The following is a 23925-nucleotide window of genomic DNA, read 5'->3' as shown; positions in this document are numbered from 1 at the left end:
AGTTTCGAGCTATGGCACTTGCCGCATAGATGTGGGGGGCCTTGCACTAATAGTGATAGTTAACACTGCATTTAGAAATTGAAAGCATTCATGCAGACAAGGATGATTCTTTATATTTTTGGCTGCCACTTCAAATGCCTCCATCAAGTGTTACAATGCTGCACGCAGCCATACTAAGGATTTCGCAGCAACACCTACAGGTAAAACGCAGAAGCAGTCAAAGTGCTGGTGTGTTCCGGACACTATGTTTGAAAACTTTTAGGCAAGAAGAGTGCAAGAAGTAGACATAACAACTGCATTTATTTCCATAATTCCTCATTTGAATGGCCTTTTCTTTTTGCTTAGACAATGCCTACGCCTAGCTACAGCAGCTCCCTCATACAGACTTCGCAAGCCAAGAGGCCGTGGAGGCAAATGCAGGTAAGAGGCAAGAAGCAATAGCACTGGTATCGACATTCATCAAATTTCTTTCTTTTTCTTTCGTTTAGGCAGCCAGCACACCTCGAACAGCCACCTTGACGGCGGATGTGTCACCTAGTCGCCAAGGAAACATTTGAGGGAAAGCGATAAGCAGTGTGAACAGCCACTTCTCCATGTAAACGATACTCTTTCTCTCGGATGACTCCTACGCCTCGCCACGCCAGCACACTTGTGCACAAAGATGCCGCGGAGGCACGTGCAGGTCAGAGGCAAGAAGCAGTGGCACTGGTGTCAACATTCACCCAATTTCTTTTTGTTACACTGAGGCAGCCAGCACACCTCGAACAGCCACCTTGACTGTGGGTGTGTCAGTAGATTCCTGTTGTACATATGCTCATAATAAACTTCAGTAAACTTGAACTAGATAATAAACTTGAAGGCAAATTGGATATTGATGCATTGCTTTTTCGAACATTTAATGTACACGTACAATATATGTTATACTCTGCAATGCTACAGAGCGTATTTTGAACCTTCCCTCTATATTTTGCACCTTTAATTACGTATGTGTTGTGTGGCCCTCAATGCAGTTCATGTTGTAGCAGCTGCTTCGTCTGTGTATTGCACATTGGCTTAAGCTTGTGATACCCACATACTTCTCTCACATATATCAAATAAGGTTCTATGTAGTCCTCAGTATTACAATAAAAAATGAAAGTAGAAAATCCGATCATGGAATTGTGTTTATTACAGTGATTCCTATGACAGTTATTGGCAAGTTGACAACTTGAACTGGTCAATCCGCCATGGCAAGGGATTGTATGTATACACGTAGAAAAAAATGGGTATGTGTGTTTGTAGTAGGGGGGTATAGGAATAGGGCGGTACGAAAAAACGGACCAACACCGTCCTCTAGACCCATTCCGTTAAGGTACCGTAACAAAACGTATTATGCATAAAGTTCATACAACTCACTCCGATATTACTACACACGCCAGGCAACGCGAGTTACATATGCCATGACTCGCATTGGCAACTGCATCGGATGCCCTCTGTATTGTTCTGGTTAATCGTGGTGCGCAGGTGCCTTTAAATTATCTCGACCTTGCGAGGCACCGCTGCGCGTGCCAGGGGAGCTGTCCGTGCGAACACTCCCTGGCACACACCTTCCTCGGCGGCCCCAACCTACGTACCGTTCTGCTTCGAACTTGGGTGCCCTAGAGTTCCTGCGTCGCCTGCTTTATTATAATCTCAGGTGCTCTCCTGAGGCTTCCGTTTGTCGGTTACATGTGCCCTATAGCTGGATCAGTACTTGTAACAATAAAAAAAAACGATCTATCGTCACGACGATAGATCGCGACAGCGGCTTCTGCAACATACCGTGCCCTTGCGAAGAGAATTACGGAACGCCAACAAGGAATCTGACCACAGCTTCGAGCTCCTAACTCGTAACCTCGTAGAGTGACACTCCTGCAACAGGCATGGCCGCTGAAAACTTCATTTCCAGGCATAGAGTTACTATACTGACTCTAGAGGACAAGCTACCCATAGGGCCCATGCATTGAAATCGGGAACCGCAAGAGCGCCGCCACGTTGCTGCGCGCCGAGGTTGCCAGCTCCTGAGACGCTTGCTAGACTTAGTGACAGTAGTCAATTTTAATCTGGCAACCGTAGCAGCGTAGCAGCATGGCGTCTCGCTTGTAGTGTCGTGATGTGTGCGTGCAGCCGTGTGTTTGGGCTTTATAAGTTGGTTCTTTATTCTATGTTGCGGGACGGTGTGGGTGTGGTCCATGCTGGCCGTACAGGTGGCAGTTATGCAACCTAGGGATGATCCTGTTGGAGTTTCCGGCGGTATGCGGTTTTCAACGGTCACGCCTGTTGCAGGTGTGTCACTCGACGAGGTTACGAGCTCGAAGCTGTGGTCAGATACCTCGTTGGCGTTCCATAATTCTCTTCGCACGGGCGCGGTATGTTGCAAAAGCCGCTTTCGCGATCTATCGTCGCGACGATAGATTGTTTTTTTATTATTATAATACTGATCCAGCTGTAGGGCACATGTAACCGACAAACGGAAGTCTCAGGAGAGCACCTGAGATTATAATAAAGCAGGCGGCGCAGGAACTCCAGGGCACCCAAGGGACAGTGGGGGGATCAAAGCTCGAAGCAGAACGGTACGTAGCTTGGGGCCGCCGAGGTAGGTGTGTGCCAGGGAGTGTTCGCACGGACAGCTCCCCTGGGGACGTTTCCACGCAGACGTGGTTACCTTGGGTTCCTTGGAAATTGCTCGACAGCAAAGAAAATCTCGCCCTTATCCGGATACGAAGCTCCTCGGAAGCCTATGGGGACGTGTGGATTCTGTTGAGGACTCTTCTTTGCCTTGTCCTACTGATCCTGCTCGTCTGTCCGGCTGGCACTTAGGCCCGGCTGGCACTTAGGCCTAGTGCGGCCGCGCCGCCGCGCTCGCCCGACGAAGTGTTTGTGCCAGATGTGAGCTGCTCATCTGTACCTTCCACTGGACTGCTGCGCGTGACAACATCCATGCCAACCATGCAGCCGAAATGTGCAACCGATAGCTCGAATACCCAAGATGCAACACCGAAGGACAGTCCACTTCGTGATGTGAATGTGAACCTATCCGCAATCGTGCCGATGGACAATGGTGACCCTATGGACGTTCAACCCTCTGGCGGTTCGACGAATGCAGCCAAGCGAGGTCCCCCTATCAACGTGCTTCAACAAGACGCCATCGCATCGGAGCAACCGGCAAAAAAGGTAAGGGCCACCCCAGACAATTCCTCCACGGCCTCCCCTACGCCCGCTCCCTCTCAGTCTTACCCAACGCCCACCCCTTCTCAATCCTATCGAGTTCATATGCGCCCCCTTTCATGCTACGACATAACTTCAGTAGCCACAAAATATGTCCAAAGGGTCATCGACCAATATCTTGAAACCACTGGATACAAAGGGTTAGCAGCATATAAATCTACCAACTCGATCACTGTGCACTTGGCATCTGTGCAGAAAATGTGCACTTTAACATCTATCCCGCTGTCAGAAGATCAACACCTACCTGTGCAGTGCTACTTTGCATCGGGCCCTAATATACAGAGGTGTGTTGTCTATGGCATTGACCCGGAAGACACCCCTGAGATAATATGTCGTGAATTGACCTCCACGACACACAGGGTACTCGCAGCTAGATTCATGGGCGAAAGCCGTACATGCTTAGTGACGGTACAGGGCCCTCAATGTATTCCAGAACGGTTTTATTACTATGGTTGCATATTGCGACCTAAACCCTACCTCCCTCGGGCAATATTCTGCTACCGCTGCTTTCAACGTGGACACATGCAGGCATTTTGCCCACAGCGTACTATTGATCCAGAAAAGCTCACACCAGAAGGCCAACCACGATATCGATGTGGCTTATGTAAAGCTGATGAGCACGATATGACAAGCATAAATTGTCCGACTAAACAGAACGCCACAGTACGGATACGAAAGGCTATACCAAAAACGACTATAGTAACAACACACAATCGTTATGAGGTTCTTGCAGAAGAGCCAGAGATGCTCTTGGCAGAAGACGCAATATCCCCAGAAACACAACTGTATTCTTCTGTTCTTAAACGTGGCAAGCAGTCACAGACAAAGAAACAGAAATTACCGGAACCTCTGTATCAGTCAGATGGTGACCATGATTACATTGACGCTCGGATAGCCGCACTGGCCAGAGAGATTGAGCGACTACGCAAACATAAAGAATTGGTAATTCTGCGTCGTCAGAAAATAGGACCAACACGTGACGCATCAACCACTGCGAATGCCACCGTTACGCCTGGATCCCGTCCGGCACAACAGGTCAACCAAGCTGTTTGGACATCAGTTTTAGATCAACTTGCTCAACTAACGTTGCTGATTCAGAATTGCCTGCATCATGGCTAATTCTCTGCAGCAGCTGTCACAGGATGGAATTCTACAGTGGAATTGTTGGGGCCTAAGCTCCAAGTTAGGAGAAATCAAAACCAAGCTTCAATACAATAAGCTACATGTATGGACACTACTTATTCAAGAGCATAATAAGCTACGCTCCCTGTCCAATTTTAATGGGTATCATAACCCATCTATTAGAGATAGGCGTGCTACTACAATGGCTTCAGCTCCGGGAAAAGCTGCAGTCTATATATCATCGCATATTTCTCACACAGTGATTGATCTGGAGCCATGGTGTAGTGGTAATCAGGAAGTTGTCGGGGTCCTGACACGACCAGTGAAGACTCCTGTCATTCTAGTGTCATTCTACGCCAGACCACAGCGCACACGTTTGAACTTGGGGTGGATAGCCCATCTCCGGTCTACGTACCCAGGAATTCCTATTCTCGTGGGTGGAGACTTCAATGCCCCACATACAGAATGGGGGTACAAGTACAACTCCCGAAGAGGATACCAAGTTAAAAACATCATGAGCGATGCCACTTTTACACTGTTGAACCATCACGCTGTGGCTCCCTGTGCTGTACCCGCACTATCTAGAACAAACGCTCCAGACCTCACGTGGTGGTTGGGTCCTGGAATGCCGCAGTGGCGGGTGGAACCAGATACATGGGGCAGTGATCATATGCCAATAATGATTGGTTTGCACAGAACGTTCATGAAGAAAATTCGACGACGAGTAACAGTCACGCATTGGGATAAGTCTGGGGAATCATCGATTGATAAAGTACCCTCAGAGCCCTCAGAAATTCTTCCCGCTTTGCAAGAACTGCTCCGGAGGAACACCACTGTAACCACAGTTGACGAGGAACAACCTCAACCGGACCTCGCCCTTTTGCAACTTTGGGCAAAGCGACGTCAGGCAGAAGTGTATGCGTCGAGGAATCCCGATGCACCAGGTAGCCGTGCACGTGCTAACCATATAGCGGCGAAGGCGCGTCGGCACGAAAAGCAACTTTCTCGACGACGATGGTATGAGTGGCGCGAGAATCTTGGATCGGGCATTGGAAACAGAGCGCTTTGGCGTACGTTCCGATCAATGGAACGCGGTCATAAGCAACCTGACCCTGCAGCGAGCGTTAGGTTAGCGATGCAGAGTTCGCCACATCAATTTGCAGAACACGCTGCTAGAGCGTTTTTCCCGAAATACGATCACGCGCCACCTATAAACTGCCCCGAAATTGATGAATCTGACACAACTTCCAAATCCGAAATATCCAGCCCTTTCAGCATGGCCGAACTAATAGCGGCGATTGAAACTTCGAAGCAACGAACAACACCTGGTCCCGATGGCATTCCTTATGAGGTTTTCAAGAACATGGAAGGAGCAGCTCTCGACGCACTTCTTCAGGCTATTAACAAAGTATGGGAGGCTGGAAACGTTCCACCTGATTGGAAGCATTCAATTGCTGTCGTGATTCCGAAACCAGGAAAGTCTCCAAATAGCCTGCAGTCTTTACGCCCAATTTCACTAACCTCAACTGTCTGCAAGCTCGCTGAAAAGATGCTGGCCACACGTGTTTCCTGGTGGCTTGAACGCCACGATAAATATCATCCTGCTCAAATTGGATTCCGGTCTTACTTGGGAACTGAAGACGGACTTTCTATCTTATCAGACGACGTTTTACAGGTTTCACCACACAGTCACGCTGTGCGCACGGTAGTAGCAACAGACATAACGAAAGCTTATGACAATATAGACCATGAAATCATTATAGCCAACCTCATCGACCTGGGACTTCCACCGCGGGTGATAAGATTCATCTACTCATTCCTTCAGAATCGCACATTTGCGATTAGAGTAGATGGAAGGCAAGAAAGATACTTCACATCGAACAGAGGAGTCCCACAAGGTTCGGTTTTGGCTCCTCTTCTCTTCAACGTTGCTCTAATACCTCTAGCCTGGCAACTGCATCGGATTCCAGACGTGAGGTTCTTAATCTATGTGGATGACGTCACTTTGTGGTCCGTGCATGAAGATATATCTAGACAAACTCAACAGCTTCAAGAAGTCCTTGATGTCCTGAAGAACTACGCTCAGAAAGCAGGGTTGGACATTTCCGCCCAAAAATCAAGCTATGTTGTGGTGGCCAACAAGAAAGGACGCACAAGAATCACGCAGCACCCTTTTACATTTAGACTCGGCGCAGTGACAATCCCTGAGGCTTCTGAGGTCCGCATACTGGGTCTCGATATTCACCACTCCGGCAGTGGTGCACACTGGCTCCGTAAAACCAGACAGAGTTCGACAAAAACCTTTCACCTTATTCGTCGCATTGCAGCAAAAGCAGCTGGAGCTCGTACTGACGTAGCTCGACGGTTTGTGCGTGCAGTCTTGCAGCCACGAATTTTATATCAGGCACAATTTCAACGGCTGACTTTGGCACAGCTGGCACAGTTGGAGACGATTAATCGCGATGCTATGCGCACAATCACAGCACTGCCCCGCATCACTCCGATACCAACCTTACAGGAACATGCCCAGCTCAACACAATTTCAGAGCTAATTTTGCAACGTGAAAAATCACGTGAAATAAAAAAGCAACTTGTTCCGGCTGTCGCTGCGTTGCATGCTCATTTTCAACGCGGCTCTCGGATTGACAATCAGCCCTATCCAATGCCACCCTGGGAATTCACCAGCATCACAACTAATAAGCCAACGAAGTTACGACGCAGCGATACAACAGGTATTATTGACGAACACAACATCGTCGATGCATCATGCGCTAACATCTGCAATGTCTATACGGATGCTGCCATTCTCCCAGACGGCGGAAGGACATCATTCCTGAGTACTACGCATAATTTCATCAGCGGCCACCAGCGCTATTTATCTACGGAAGCCAGCGCTCTAGTAATGGAACTTCAAGCCATCCCCGACTCTGTGCAAGATGCGACATCTAAGCTGCCTACCATCAAGCAACTAGATATCTTCACTGATTCTTTAGCGGCTATTCAGGAACTCAAGAAGGTTGATAAGGCGATGGAAATCTGCGAGACACTACAAACTATGAATAGTAAAACAGCTACTTGCGTCAAGGTACACTGGATTCAAGGCCATCCAGCGAACCCTCACAACATTGCTGCTGACCAGCAGGCACACTGCCCTCCTAATCCTGATCCTCCACCTATTCCTCTCCCACCCCAACCCGGTAACTCACTGCGAGCCCGTAAAAATATTCTCCGGCAGGACACACGCGCTCTTATCCCACCGTGTGTCTGCTCCCTCCCCCTTCACCTTACTAGGGCGGAGGAAGTTGTGCTTAGGAGGCTTCGGGCCGGGGTGGCCCTGCACCGGCTGTTGTCTCAAGGTGGAACTGATCGCATTTACCACTGGGTGCTACGTGTCCATACTGCTCCGTTCCTGTGGTGGAAGCAGATGCATACCACCTAATATGGACATGTACGGGTTTACAATCGGAACGCTCGCGTCTCTTACTGCAAGCCAGCCTCCGCTACAGTGTGACAACCAGCTATGATTGCTGGATACATGACAACAGATTCCACAAAACACTGCTTCAATTCATACACAACACAGGCCTCACAGCACACATATAATACACATATACGCTCCAAGAATTATGCCTTAAGGGCAAGCCTTTATCGCAATTAAAAAAAAAAGCTCCCCTGGCACGCGCAGCAGTGCCTCGCAAGGTCGAGATACCTTAAAGGCACCTGCGCCCATGATCTTTCTTTTGCCTCGGTGCAGTGAGCACGATTAACGAGAATAATATGGAGGGCATCCGGTGCAGTCGCGAATGCGTCATGGCAAATGTAGCAAGCGTCGCCTGGCGTGTGTAGTAATATCAGAGTTGGTTGTATGAACTTTATGCGTAATACGCTTTGTTACGGTACCTTAACGGAATGGTTCTAGAAGACGGTGTTGGTACATGTTTTCGTACCGCCCTAATCCTATACCCCCCACTACAAACACACACACATACCCCCCCCCCCTTTTTTTTGTGTATACATACAATTCCTTGCCATGACGGATCATAGCCTCATTTATTTTTGAAAAATAGAGGAGGCTATGGACGGATTGACCAGTTCGTCAACTTGTCAGTAACTGTCATAGGAATCACTGTAATAAACACAATTCCACGATCGGATTGTTTACTTTCATTTTTTGTTGTAACACTGAGGACTACATAGAACCTTATTTTATATATGTGTGAGAAGTATGTGCATATCACGAGCTTAAGCCAATGTGCGATACACTGAGAAAGCAGCTGCTACAACATGAACTGCATTGAGGGCCACACAACACATACGTAATTAAAGGTGCAAAATATAGGGGGAAGCTTCAAAATACGCTCTGTAGCACTGCAAAGTATAACATATATTGTATGTGTACAATAAATGTTCAAAAAAAAAAACAATGCATCTGTGTCCCATTTGCCTTCAAGTTTATTATCAAGTTCAAGTTTACTGAAGTTTATTATGAGCATATGTACAACGGGAATCTACTGACCCACCCGCCGTCAAGGTGGCTGTTCGAGGCGTGCTGGCTGCCTCAGTGTAAGAAAAAGAAATTGGGTGAATGTCGACACCAGTGCCACTGCTTCTTGCCTCTGACCTGCACGTGCCTCCGCGGCATCTTTGTGCACAAGAGTGCTGGCGTGGCGAGGCGTAGGAGTCATCCGAGAGAAAAAGTATCGTTTGCATGGAGAAGTGGCTGTTCACACTGCTTATCGCTTTCCCTCAAATGTTTCCTTGGCGACTAGGGTGACACACCCGCAGTCAAGGTGGCTGTTCGAGGTGTGCTGGCTGCCTAAACGAAAGAAAAAGAAAGAAATTAGATGAATGTCGATACCAGTGCTATTGCTTCTTGCTTCTTACCTGCATTTGCCTCCACGGCCTCTTGGCTTGCGAAGTCTGTATGAGGGAGCTGCTGTGGCTAGGCGTAGGCATTGTCTAAGCAAAAAGAAAAGGCCATTCAAATAGGGAATTATGGAAATAAATGCAGTTGTTATGTCTTCTTCTTGCACTCTTCTTGCCTAAAAGTTTTCAAACATGGTGTCCAGTACACACCAGCACTTTGACTGCTTCTGCTTTTTACCTGCAGGTGTTGCTGCGAGATCCTTAGTATGGCTGCGAGCAGCATTGTAACACTTGGTGGAGGCATTTGAAGTGGTAGCCAAAAATATAAAGAATCATCCTTGTCTGCATGAATGCTTGCAATTTCTAAATGCAGTGGTAACTATCACTATTAGTGCAAGGCCCCCCACATCTATGCGGCAAGTGCCCTAGCTCGAAACTGAAATTTTCCTTTAGTGTTTCACAAGGCGTCTGATATGTCCACATTAGATGTGACGTGTTTGTTTTTATTTATCCCAGTGTGGAGAGAGCATCATTAAATTGTTTTTTATTTTTGCGTCTCTTGTTTTTTGGTTTATTTCTGAATTTGTCAAGCAGCAGCCTCATGATGCTATAGCGACTTATGTAATGACAATCATCAGCTTTTGTTTTGCAGAAAAAACGCATTTCCTGACCCATTATTTGACATCCCATCACGTGCATAATTTTGCAGAGTATTCTATCTATATTGACTTGCTTGACCTCCACGAAAGAGTCTTGCATTTTGAAATAGCATTTTTTTCTTAAAATCATTTGACACTTCTAATAATTTCTGTACCTTGGGCTTCTGATACTATTCATTCCCTATTTTTGCTTGTTGTTTCTGACTAGAAATGTCTTATTTAATTTAGAGCTTAAATTTTACCTTTGGAACACACGGAAGGGCTTGCCATTGCATATCTGCATAAAAGGGAAGCATGTTTCATTAAGCATTTGCAAAATCCAATTGAAGATTGATGAATGCAGCTTGCAGTGCGATATGACTGAATGAGCCATAAAAGTAACTCATCTCACTTGGTAAATTAAACCACATATTAGTGGGATGTACAAGATACGTTACACTAACGTGGTGGGTTCTCTTGCTTATACAGCAAAATAATCGGTGCGCGAGAAAAAGATTATTTTTGCATACCCCCTGTACACACTGATTTAAGGAAAATGAGCTGGAGCTGTCCATATGATCTACTTATTTTACCTGCGAGTATGGTCAACAAAAATGTGTCCCAGCTGCTTAGTGGTATTTGAGATTATGTCAGTATTGCATATGTGCCTGTTGTCTAAAATAATGTAATTTTGAAAATGCTCGAAGGGATCTGATGTGCATATCTGCAGTTTATGGATACATGTAAAAGACTCTGCATCAAGTGCAAGTGAACGGTCTCACAGGCCCGGAGTCGATCATGCAAATAGATTCGCTGCACAAATTTGTGACCAGAAAAGATATTCCACATGAAATGGAATGCAAGGAAGTGTTGAAAATATTGCATAGTTAATAAAACGCCTACGCTATTAACATGTGGGTTGATGCACTCGTTATGCAAAACGGAGGTGAGGCGTGCAGACAGGACACAAGAGTAGAGTATTTACAAACAAACAATACGAGCGCCGCCCACTTGTCTACTCTTGTGTCCTGTCTGCACGCCTCACCTCTGTTTTGCATAATGAATCCTTACCAACTAGCTCAGCTTTCTGTCGTTCTTTGTCTCGATGCACTCGATTTCGTCCGCATTAGGCACTCGCCTCTTGATTACTTCGTGGCACAGAAATACTCGGCATCAGGCTGTTTTTCTGCTGTGGCCTTTGTAGAAGCATGATTGTTCAAAGTGCAACAATTAAACAGATTCTTTGAGTTGCTTGTGGCTTGGCCAGTACAATTCCGGTGCGCTGGCCCGCCTGTCCAGCGATTTCCTACTGAAGGGAAACCTGCCAATAAAAACACCGCTCCACATGTAGAAAAATGCTCTACTGTGACGCTTCTCAAACGATTGTGATGCACCACAAGAGGTGCCTACTCGCGTGATATTCTCAACAAGGAGATACATTCGTTTACTTACACGTGAAGGCATATGCCAGAGCACTTCGGGGCTTCGGTGGCACATAAGGCACGAGCGTGCCATAGCGTCCGATGTCGACGCGCGATCGCATGTCAAACCTAAACTTTACGAAACTGCTACGCATCCAAAAAACATATTCGAAACCTAAATTCGCGTCATCCTTTATTGCATGAATACGTACATCGTGATTTACATAAGTCACGGACTTGGCGATCGCTTTCTGTAAACTTAATATTAATGCACCACCTTCATAAAGCCATCAGGTATGCGTTTTTAGATGACAAAGCATAAGGTGACCTGTACTTGTTTTCAGCTCTTTCAATAGGAATTGCGCTAGCCACATTGACCAGTAGCAACAAGGCGGCGCCCTAGACGTTCCCTCTTTTCCGGCCCAGCTTTTCTTCTAGAGTTGTTCTATTAACTATGTTTCCAGGTTCCTTACCAGCTTATTTTCAAGGGGTACGTTCGATTCACCTACACCACCTGAACCAGTTCATGAGGTGCCGCACCCTGCCTTTCCTTTCAGCGGTGCAGCAATGGCGCCTCCTGAACCACGACAGTCGTTTAAAAAGGTGCAGGTAAGGTGCAAGCATGGGTGCAGGGCTGGTTCATGATTTTGCTGCACCCACTCGACTGTCGGTGTCGACTTGGTGCAGGCGTACAGGTGCGAAGCAGCGGCGCAGCAGACGACGCAGCACATGGGCGCGAGCTCCGTTAAAACCCCGCTTGCGCACGTCTGATGTGTCTACGCAAGTGTGGCGTGTATTTGCGCTCCAGAAGTCTATCATACCTGCAGGTCAGGGCCTCTCAAACGTACACAATCCGTGCACATCAGTCTGACATACAAATAACGCCTGCACCGTGTTTGCACCTTTGCATTCGTTTCGAGGGTCTCGCTGGGCCTGCACCCCTCAGGAATAGAGCTGCACAATTTGTGAACTACTCGTGAACCGACGTGAACTGGTTCACAGTGGTGCAGGCGAATCAAACAGACCCCTTGTGACGCATCCCACGGACCGCCGCACCGATCATCCATTGCTACAGTGTACTAGCGCCGAGAATGCATATTGGGCGAAACTGTTTATTTTAGGTTCCTTCAGACTTCTTAAGAGCCTTTTTCACAATCACTTAAACGTAACAATACCTGGTTACGGTGCCGCTACACGGCAGGATGTGTAAATGGCAGATGACCCTAGTGGGGCATGTGTGCGCACTTGTTTAGAGAAAATAAAGAGCATTCATCATTTATCTCGCGATGTAAACACACATTCCTGACGCATGGTTCAGGTCTGCCGTCCGCCGAGTAAGGGCGGTAATGAATGAAGTCGCTAAATGAGTGCTTTGAGGCGTCATTTCACGCGCGGGAAACAGTGTTCGTTTTACAGCCAAAGTAATATCGCTGCGCTGTCAACAGCCATTCTCTGGTAACCTTTCTCCGCAGCGTAACGCTCGAATACTCTGTGCAGTGACGGTGGTTGTGTGTGCGGTCGGTATGTGTTTTTCTAGAAAGAAGCTTCATTACAAAGTGCATGATCATGCTGTGTGGTCGAGCGTTCTACTAGAGCGGAAAAATCAATAAACGATACAAGCATGGACATACACATGATGTTGCCAAATAAACCTTAATGTAGGTCCATTTAATACTGGTGATTTAATCATGGATGAAAGACTAGGATGTTCTCTATATATGCTTGCTTCAAAGTAGGATAAATCGAAACTTGGCCAACCAATTTTACTAGTGTTATAAGGTTTTGTGACAAAGGGTGTTGTGTATTGCTCTGTAACTAGTGACTTTAAGAGTGTGGCATTGCCTGCCATCGCACGTGTATTTTCGCGGCTGGAAGTTATATTCATGTGCTCAACAGTGCTTCAGGAACCCTCTGAGCGCTTACACGTTGATATTACGGCCACTCGTGAATTCTGGTCCTAACGTAAGCATTAAGGGGCTTTAGCACTAATTTTAGTGATAACTGTAGACATTAATTGTTGATTGACAAGAGAAGCTGGGTCTGGTAAGTTTTACATCTTGACACTAAGAACCTGTGGCATGATGAGTTTACTCAAAAGAACAGTGCAGGTGCCATCATATATACGTTCATTGTCCTTACCTTGTTGTGCTTTGAATCCTGAACATCACTGTCAGATCTTTTCCATCTCGTCAAAATGTTAAACGTCTATGGTAATTTATGTCTAAACATTGTAGTACATATTGTCACGTGGTGGTGACGTTAAAGAACACAGTAGCAATACTGTGAAGGACAAAATTAACTTTTATTGGGCGAACCTGTACCCACAAAAACAGGCTACACTTATAGCACAACGATAGCGGCGAACACGGTCGGCGATCGTCGAAAATCTGATCAGCGGGTTCAGCGCGTCGGCTTTTATACAGTAGTCATCGAATGTTCCAGACTAATCGTTGGGATCCGCGTGCCTTCCACAAAGTTCTACGCCATTCGCGTCACGCGATGAAATCAGATAACACAAGGTTCGGCGACAACAGACAGCGGATAGAAGCATCGATAACTTTCCAGAATCTTCGGATACATGCAGGCGCGTCCCGCGCTGTGCGATAAGATTTGTTAGGCGGCGAAACGTCGTCGCCCGATAAATATAAGTACACGTGTCAGTACCCCCCTCTTAAAAAACATCGACTCGATGCTGCAAACAAATGAAAGTAATAAAGAAAAGCACTCGTAGCAAAGAAAACAACAAAATAAGGAAGTTCGTCAGCGTCCGCAAAAGGGTTTAAGGCGCACCACGTGGACCATTTCAGATCGTGCGCGGCGCCGCTGTGAATGCGAAATGCCGTCTGCCACGACCTCATAGTCTAGTGTGCCAATACGTCGGATGACCTTGTAGGGTCCGAAATAGCGCCGCAATAGTTTCTCACTCAGTCCTCGTCGGCGTGTCGGGGTCCATACCCAAACACGGTCGCCGGGTTGGTACTCGACGAAGCGTCGTCGCAGGTTGTAGTGTCGGCTGTCGGTACGCTGCTGGTTCTTGATCCGTAGACGGGCGAGCTGTCGAGCTTCTTCAGCGTGCTGGAGATAGGTAGCGACGTCAAGATTTTCCTCGTCAGTGACGTGCGGCAGCATGGCGTCAAGCGTCGTTGTCGGGTTCCTGCCGTAAACCAGCTTAAACGGCGTGATCTGTGTTGTTTCTTGCACCGCCGTGTTGTAAGCGAATGTTACGTACGGCAGGACGGTATCCCAGGTCTTGTGTTCGACGTCGACGTACATTGCTAGCATGTCGGCGATGGTCTTGTTCAGGCGCTCCGTGAGACCATTCGTCTGCGGGTGGTAGGCAGTTGTCCTCCTGTGGCTTTTCTGGCTGTATTGCAGAATGGCTTGGGTGAGCTGTGCTGTAAAAGCCGTTCCTCTGTCGGTGATGAGGACTTCTGGGGCACCATGTCGCAGCAGGATGTGCTCGACGAAAAATTTCGCCACTTCGGCTGCGCTGCCTTTTGGTAGAGCTTTAGTTTCAGCGAAGCGGGTGAGGTAGTCCGTCGCCACGACGATCCACTTATTCCCGGATGTTGACGTGGGAAACAGCCCCAACAAATCCATCCCAATCTTCTGGAATGGTCGACGAGGAGGTTCGATCGGTGTAGTAATCCTGCTGGCCGATCCAATGCGTCGTCTATCCGTGGGAGGGGGTATACGTCTTTCTTCGTGATTTTGTTCAGTCGACGATAATCGACGCAGAAACGTAGGGGTCTGTCCTTTTTATTCACTAAAACAACTGGAGACGCCTACGGGCTTTTCGACGGCTGGATGATGTCTTCGCGCAGCATTTCGTCGACTTGTTGTCTTATAGCTTCGCGTTTCCGCGTTGAAACCCGGTAAGGGCTCTGGCGTAGTGGTCGAGCGCACTCTTCGGTTATTATGCGATGCTTTGCAACTGGTGTTTGTCGAATCCTCGATGACGTCGAAAACCAGTCTTTGTATCATCGAAGCAGACTTCTGAGCTGTTGCTGCTTAATCACCGGGAGTCTTGGATTTATGTCGATGTCTGGCTCGGGAACTACGGTCGTCGGGGTAGATGCGACAGAATCCGAGAGGACAAACGCATCGCTGGTTTTCTGAATTTCCTCGATGTATGCGATCGTCGTGCCCTTGTTGATGTGCTTGAACTCCTGGCTGAAGTTTGTCAGCAACACTTTCGTGTTTCCTCCGTGCAGTCGAGCGATTCCTCTTGCGACGCAAATTTCACGGTCGAGCAGTAGATGTTGGTCGCCTTCTATGACGCCTTCTACGTCAGCGGGTCTTTCGGTGCCGACCGAAATAACAATGCTGGAGCGAGGCGGGATGCTCACTTGATCTTCGAGCACACTCAAGGCGTGGTGACTACGAGGGCTCTCCGGCGGTATCGCTTGATCTTCCGACAGCGTTATTGACTTCGACTTCAGGTCGATGATTGCGCCGTGTTGGTTCAGGAAGTCCATGCCGAGAATGACGTCTCGTGAACACTGTTGCAGGATAACGAAGGTGGCAGGGTAAGTCCGGTCATGAATGGTAATTCTTGCCGTGCAGATTCCACTCGGCGTGATGAGGTGTCCTCCAGCGGTCCGAATTAACGGGCCTTCCCATGCAGTCTTAACTTTCTTCAATTGGGCTGCGATGGGTCCACTCATGAAGAAGTAATCGGCTCCTGTGTCTACTAAGGCGGTGACTGCGTGGCCGTCGAGAAGCACGTCGAGGTCGGTGGTTCTTTGTCTTGCGTTACAGTTAGGCCTTGGCGTCGGATCACGGCTGCGTCGCGTTGACCTGTGGTTGGTACGTGGCGTCGTCAGGTGGTCTTTCGTCAGCGTGTTTTTCCTGCCAGACTTAGTCGGGACGGCGGTGTGTCGTCGTTGTTCTGTCGTCGAGATAGTCTTTTCGGCGTCTTCGTCGGCGGCGGAGGATCTGCGTCAGTTCGACGAACAGCAACCGCACCTCCATCGGTTGCTGCTTTTAGTTTTCCGGATATGGGCTGACGGACCGACCCTGGGCTGGGCCAGTGTATGGTCGGCGCTGGGGCGACAGGTAGCGGCCTGGTGACGGCGAACGGGACGGTCGTCGAGGGCTCCACTGAGTAGCGGCGAGGTAGTCGGTGATGTCACGAGGGCGTTCACCTTCCCTCGGGCGCTGTGCGTTGACGGCGAAGCCTCGCAATCCCAGGTCGCGGTATGGGCATCGGCGGTACACATGGCCGGCTTCGCCGCAGTGGTAGCAGAGCGGGCGGTGGTCGGGGGCGCGCCAAATGTCCGTCGTTCTCGCGTAGGTGCGCTGGGCGACGGTTGGTCGTGCTGGCGGCGGCGGACGACGGAAGTGCGGCGTTACAGGGCCCTGGCGCGGTCGCGGAGGGGGACCTTGACGGCGTGCGACGGCGGCGTAAGTCGTCGCTTCTGGCTGGGGCTGCAGTAATTGCGGTTGCTCCTCAGGAACTCCAAGCGATCGGTGCACCTCCTCTATCACGTTGTCGGCGATCGAGGCCACTTGAGGCTGCGACGATGGCAAGACCTTGCGCAGTTCTTCGCGCACAATGGCCCTGATGGTCTCGCACAGATCGTCCGTGGCCAGTGATTGAATTCCGGCGTAGCTTGTTGGCTAGGTGCGTCGGTCGAATTGCCGGTTCCGCAATTCCAGTGTCTTCTCTATGCTGGTCGCCTCACGAAGAAACTCGTCGACGGTCTTCGGTGGGCTTCTTACCATTCTGGCGAAAAGTTCCTCCTTTACACCACGCATCAGCAGGCGCACTTTCTTCTCCTCGGACATTTCTGGGTCGGCGTGGCGGAACAGACGGCTCATTTTCTCAGTGAAGATCGCGATCGTCTCATTCGGCAGCTGCGCTCTGGTCTCCAGTAGAGCTTGGGCTCGCTCTTTTCGCACGACGCTTGTAAATGTTTGCAGGAAGCCGCTTCGAAAGAGGTCCCACCTCGTCAAGGTGGCTTCTCGATTCTCGAACCACGTCCTGGCGGCGTCCTCCAATGCGAAATAGACATGTCGTAGCTTGTCGTCGCTTGCCCAGCTGTTAAACGTAGCGACCCTCTCATACGTTTCCAGCCAGCTTTCCGGGTCCTCAAATGTGGAACCGCGGAACGTCGTTGGTTCCCTAGGCTGCTGCAGCACGATGGGGGACGCTGGGGCTGCCATTGGGGTTGCCTTGGTCACAATCTTCTTGGTTTTCTCCGGTAGAAGTCCGTGCTCCGGGGGCAGCTGTTGAAGACGGCGGCTTGCTCGAAGGTCCGGGACTACGTTGGTGTTCTCTTTGCGGTCCGGGCTTGGATCGCGGCTTGTCGGGGGCGTCCGGTACATGAACAAAAAGCACCTCCACCAGATGTCACGTGGTGGTGACGTTAAAGAACACGGTAGCAATGCTGTGAAGGACAAAATTAACTTTTATTGGGCGAACCTGTACCCACAAAAACAGGCTACACTTATAGCACAACGATAGCGGCGAACACGGTCGGCGATCGTCGAAAATCTGATCAGCGGGTTCAGCGCGTCGGCTTTTATACAGTAGTCATCGAATGTTCCAGACTAATCGTTGGGACCCGCGTGCCTTCCACAAAGTTCTACACCATTCGCGTCACGCGATGAAATCAGATAACACAAGGTTCGGCGACAACAGACAGCGGATAGAAGCCTCGATAACTTTCCAGAATCTTCGGATACATGCAGGCGCGACCCGCGCTGTGCGATAAGATTTGTTAGGCGGCGAAACGTGGTCGCCCGATAAATATAAGTACACATGTCAATATGCCGTTGTGCTACCATCAGTGAGAAACAAGGGTCAAGGTTCCTGAACAAGAACAAATTTTAATTTGGCTTGTTTGCCATTGGGTGCACACTCAATATCTGCTGAAGAATCTTCCTTGAAGCCCACTGCGCAGATTGCTTTGATAGCCTTATCGTGGATTGTCACTCAGTGATGCGCAAAGCTGTGGCTGAAATGGCTGCGGCACTTTGGCATGCTGCAGACATGGTGGTTGATGTACTAAATAAGGTGTGTCCGATTTATGCACAGTTTACTGCACCATGCGCACCAGTCATGGTGTGCTGTCCCATAGCCCTCAATTCTCTGGTGGAAAAGCATGCCGCTGCACAACAGTTCTCAATTGTGGCATGGTGTAGGTGATCTACCACTGCGTTGCAGGGAACCGCTGCACCTGCTCGTTAGCTGGTGCTGCTGAGGTTCGCAGCACCACGCAAACGATGCTCACATGGGTGATGTTTGCAGACACAGTGGGCACTTCCAGTGGGTGTGCACACAATCCGTAACCTCTTTCACAATGTTTCAACATGCAGCCAGAAAAGTGTGCAGCACATTGATATTTGTTGCGGGCACTGTTACTTTAAAACCTTGTTAATATGTAGTTGGCAGGTAACATGGTTCAGGTATGCACTAATCGATGTACTATTTAGCCGACAATCACAGATGAGCGGCTATAGACTTACCGGCCAAAAAAACGTTAATTCTCACTCAAACACATGCATACAAGTTTTATTTGCGGGCAGGCAGCAAAAAACTTGTGACTTTCACTTGCCGCTGTAGCGACTTTGCAGTGGTGACGGCATCCTAAAGCACGGCAAGTCTGCCAGCCAGCTTCTCCATCAGTCTCCACTTCTCTGCAAATGCCCTGATGATGGTCAACACACTAGCCATGTCAGATACGAAGGCCCATCATCCATGACGACGGCGTGGAAGTGCTAGAAGCTATGGGAGCAGAAAACACGTCATGGCGACCGTGCTTTGACGTCACTATCGGTGGCGATGCAGTACGGGAAAGGTCCGTGTGCCACAATTTCGCTATCTATGATCTGCAAGCACAACATTTTGCCAATGTCACACTTGTACACGCCGAAAAATGAAGTAAATACTACGCATTAACCACTTCGCATGCATCAAGTGACTACTGTTTAAGCAGTCATTCGTCAGTGTCGTGCTTGTACCCTCTGAAAAATGAAGTAAATACTACACATTAGCCGTTTGGCATGTATTAAGCAACTATGGCTAAGTGCTCAGCCAACACATCAGGCTGAATGGCGACAGGGCAGGGAATTCGTTATGGCTATATTTAAATTGGAATTGCTTATTAAGTGGGTACATATTGATACATGCATATTGCGTGTTTCTTGTGGACGATGCACGCGGGCGCCCCGATGAAGATGACGCACGCTCTCTGGCTCTCGAGCTGTCGGCTGAACTGGCCAGCACTGCATTATCCTTTGTAAATAGTCTCCAGTTCTTAATCCTTCGTTTGCGTAACATTTTTGTGGAGGGTGCCATTCCCAGTCCTCGCCACGGAGCTCCGCAGGGCCGCACCGTCCTGCTTTCCGCCATGGCTCCCAGTGACGACACCTCATCTGCGTCTACTCCTGCGACCCCGCCAACAATTTGCATTACGGTTACTAACCCCCGCGATCCTGGCATATCCGAGCAAGATAATGTCGACGTTGAGGACTGGCTTAACCTGTATGAGCGTGTTAGCCAAAACAACCGCTGGGACCCTACCATTATGCTAGCGAATGTCCTATTCCACTTGGGTGGAACTCCTCGTGTCTAGTTCCAGGCACACGAGGACGAGATCTCTAGCTGGGATGCTTCAAGAAGACGCTCAGCGATCTCTTTGCAAATCCCACCGGTCGGCAGCTGGCCGCTAGAAAAGAGCTTGCTACCCGATTTCAGTCTTCTACTGAATCGTATGTCTCATACATACAAGAAGTGCTCGCTCTTTGCCGGAAAGTCGATGTCTCAGGTTGAGAAAGTCGGCCACGTACTCAAAGGGATCGCCGACGACGCGTTCAACTTGTTGGTCTTCAACAATGTGTGCACCATCGACGTCATTGTCAGGTATGTCGCCGCGTCTTTCCACAGTTCTCCCAGCTCTTTTGCTTCCATTGCCTCCGCATTGGCCACGTCGCTCGCCACTGCCGCACCTCCTGGACGTCGTCATATTCGAGCTCCTTTTCCCCGTCTCCTCGCCCATATGCTGACCCACGCCGTTACTCGCCTCACCGTATGCCTCCTACTTCAGGCGTCACCTCAGCGCCGTCAGTCCCCGTCACCCCAGCACCGCCGCTATTCGTGGCCGACCAATTATGGACCCTCCCAGATGGAAAACTAGACCATGCAGTTCCTGGGGGTAGTGCTGCATTATCTTCCTCGTGTAGAAATTCTCCATTGACGCTCCCAACGAACCAGAACCTGATGTTCCATTTGTTGTTCTCATTGCCCTATTTTGGAAAGTCATAGACCTGTACAGCTGCAAACTATGTCGCGTTGCTGTGAATGTCGCTCTGTGATAGATGAAAGCGAATTGTTTCCGACTTGTTCACAATGTGAATTTTCGTATCATAGCGGTACCTGCTCCGGCGTTGCTGAAAGTGCCATTAAGGGCAAACGAGATCAATTCAAAAAGACTTGGAAGTGCGAGTCTTGCAAACCTACAGGAAGTAAAAGCTCCTCCTCTGCTAAAGCGTGTAAGAATGAAAGTGAGATAATAAAGAAACTTGCTGAAATGGACCAAAAACTAAACTTGCTTGTCAGTCTGCCAAACAAGCTAGACGGGATCGAACAGTCCATCCAAACACTTTCCGATCACTTTGATGAAAATCAGCGAAAGCTTGAGAGCCACGAAAAGGAATTAAACGCTGTCAAACAGAAAGTAGAAAAAATAGAGAAGTACGCTTCTCCTAGGGAGCTCGATCAGATTCAGGCTGACATAGACGCACTTGAATGGCACAACAGACGCCTTAACATTGAGATACACGGTGTACTTGAGGCTGACAATGAAAACCTACTTGAAAAGGTAAATGATCTTGCAAAGAAGCTTGAACTTCAACGTCTATCTGAGGAAGATGTTGTGGCAGTTCACAGGCTCCCGGCAAAGCAAGGAAAAATGCGAGGAATTATTATCCGTCTTGCACGGCAGGAACTGAAGGATGCGTGGATTGCCAAAAGGCGAGCCTTAAGGGACAACCAGGGCAACATCTTCATTAACGAAAACCTACCCTCTCGATCGAGGAAGCTCCTTGCCACTGCCAAAGAATGGGCAAAGGAGGCGGGATACAAGTTCATGTGGCACTCAAATGGAAAAGTTCTCGTACGTAGGGCAAACGGTGAATCGGCAGTTGTCGTTAAGGGTGAAAATGATCTTCGTGCTCTATTGCAATGAACGCCAATTTCTTGTTGCTATTATTTGGCTCTTTGCCGAAATGAATCATTTGGGATGTATTGGCAAGGAGGATTGGTTCACGTTATTGGCCACTCAAAAGAAGGGACTGTCTTTCACACATATGAACATTCAATCAGTCTCCTGCAAGCTACCTGAATTAGAAACTTTTTATTGCGAAGCAATACTACTTTAGGTCGCACTTCAGCCCATTCCGTGGCGAGGCGGTGGTAGGCATCATTGACCTTTAGCGTGACCTCGCTGCGTGACGTCACACCACGTGACCTAGAGTGACGCCACACCAGCTGTGTAAAAACGGGGCCCCATCTCACGCCGTCGCGAGGCGAGGCGGTAGCCACCAACGGCGGCCTAACTCCCGCTCCTCTCACCAGGGGCGCTACGGTCGGTGTGACGTCACACCAGCTGTGTAAAAACGGGGCCCCATCTCACGCCGTCGCGAGGCGAGGCGGTAGCCACCAACGGCGGCCTAACTCCCGCTCCTCTCACCAGGCTTAACCAAGCTAAGCCACGGCCGTTTTTTTTTCTGATATACATAGTCAGTGTAATGTAGTCATGCTAAGCGAAACATGGTATTGCTCTGATGATTTTTTTCGCCTGCCTTGTAAAAAAGTATTTTATAAAAACCGAACCTCACGTCGCGGTGGAGGAGTATCTGTTTTGATAGATGATTCTCTAACATGTGAACTGTTGGCCGAGTATTCTTGTATGACAGAAAACTGTGAAATGTTGTGTGTACAAACACCGGGTGTACTCTTTGCAGTATGTTACCGGCCGCCGGGTGGTTTATTGGAACCTTTTCCATTTTTTTTAGAGCGCATGCTAGAAATTGCGTCAGAAAACAAATATAAAGTGGTCTTAGGAGGAGACTTCAACATTGATATGAGTTCCGATGGTGCTAGGAAAACGATATTTCAAAGAATTTTTGTGGCAAGCAGATGTATAAATGCGGTTGAAACCTTCACGAGATTAACAGAAACTACGAAAACTACTCGTGATCTCTTTATAACGAACTATAATCCATTCTTAGTAACTAGTGGAGTCTTAAACTGTCCTCTCAGTGACCACATGCCAATAGTCATGTTTATCCACACAAGAGCAAACGATACCGAAAAAGATAACACTGAAAAAACATTTCAGACAATAAACGAGCACACATTAACTGCCTTTCAAGAAGCCTTGAGACAAGTATCTTGGAAGGAGGTTTTTCAACAAAACGAGGCAGAGCCAGCATACAACACCTTCTTAAAGAAATTCTCAGCTGTTTATGCGCAACATTTCATACATAAGAAAAGAAACCACAAAGCTTATCGGAAACCTTGGATCACCAAAGAGCTTCTAAAAAAAAATAAAGAAAAGAGATAAGCTTTATGCCAGGTTTATGAAATCTCGGAACGGCGAGGATCTAAAATGCTTCAAAATTTTTAGAAATAAATTAAATAAAGAGCTAGGAAATGCAAGAAATCGCTATTATTTACGTACTTTTTCTTCATGCGAGGGACAAACAGAGAAGCTGTGGAACAAGTTAAATGAACTAATGGGACGTAAACAGAACACTGAACCTATAAAGAAAGTTTCTGTAAACGGATGCATTTTAAGCGGAGATCATTTAGTTAACGCATTTAATTATTACTTTACAGACACTGATTCGCATATATCACTAAGGCCACCATGTACATTTCAATTATCTGCAACTATGGACACTATTTTTTCCATGCGACAACCCTTACCAAGGTTTGTTCAATTTTTCTCAAACTGAAAAATTCATGTAGCTGCGATGCTGATGGCCTCCAAATAAGACCTATCAAACACGTCATTTGTGACATTGCACCTGTGTTAGCTTATATTTATAACTTATGCATAACATCAGGTACTTTTCCTGAAAAAATGAAAATTTCAAAAGTAATTGTGTTATATAAGAAAGGTGACAAGCTTGATTTGAAAAATTACCGTACGATATCTATTCTCCTGCAGTTTTCTAAAGGTCATGAAAAAATTAACATCTTTCAGCAATAAACAAACTAATAACAGACGCTCAATACGGTTTTCAACAAGGTAAATCAACAGAACTAGCACTAGTAGCAGAGAAAGAATATATACTGCAGAACCTCGAAAATAAGTCACTTGTAATTGGTCGATTCATAGATTTCACAAAAGCGTTCGACTGCATAAATCATGACCTCCTAACTCTTAAGCTTGAAAGATATGGCATCAGGGGCCTTCCTCTTCAGTTACTGACATCCTACCTTAGAAACCGACAGCAATATGTGGCTATAAACACTAGCATATCATCTACACGAAAAATACAAACAGGTGTCCCTCAGGGAAGTATCCTTAGCCCATTTTTGTTTAACATCTACATAAACGACATAGTTCTTATCCACCGAGAAGCAAAATTCATAAACTACGCAGATGATACGAGTG

General features: G+C 48.0%; 1 long non-coding RNA gene across 1 annotated transcript; it reads right to left on the bottom strand.

Moving 5' to 3' along the window:
• Window positions 1–8802: 8802 nt before the first annotated feature.
• On the bottom strand, window positions 8803–9763 carry LOC140213623 (uncharacterized). The gene is made up of 2 exons (XR_011890534.1): window positions 9253–9763; window positions 8803–9184 (listed from the first exon to the last, which is right to left on the bottom strand). It is a non-coding gene; the product is annotated as an uncharacterized lncRNA (long non-coding RNA).
• Window positions 9764–23925: the final 14162 nt, after the last annotated feature.

The sequence above is a fragment of the Dermacentor andersoni genome, chromosome 10 (genome assembly GCF_023375885.2).
Source record: "Dermacentor andersoni chromosome 10, qqDerAnde1_hic_scaffold, whole genome shotgun sequence".
NCBI classification, from domain to species: Eukaryota; Metazoa; Arthropoda; class Arachnida; order Ixodida; family Ixodidae; genus Dermacentor; species Dermacentor andersoni.
This window is presented reverse-complemented; position numbering and strand designations above follow the sequence as displayed.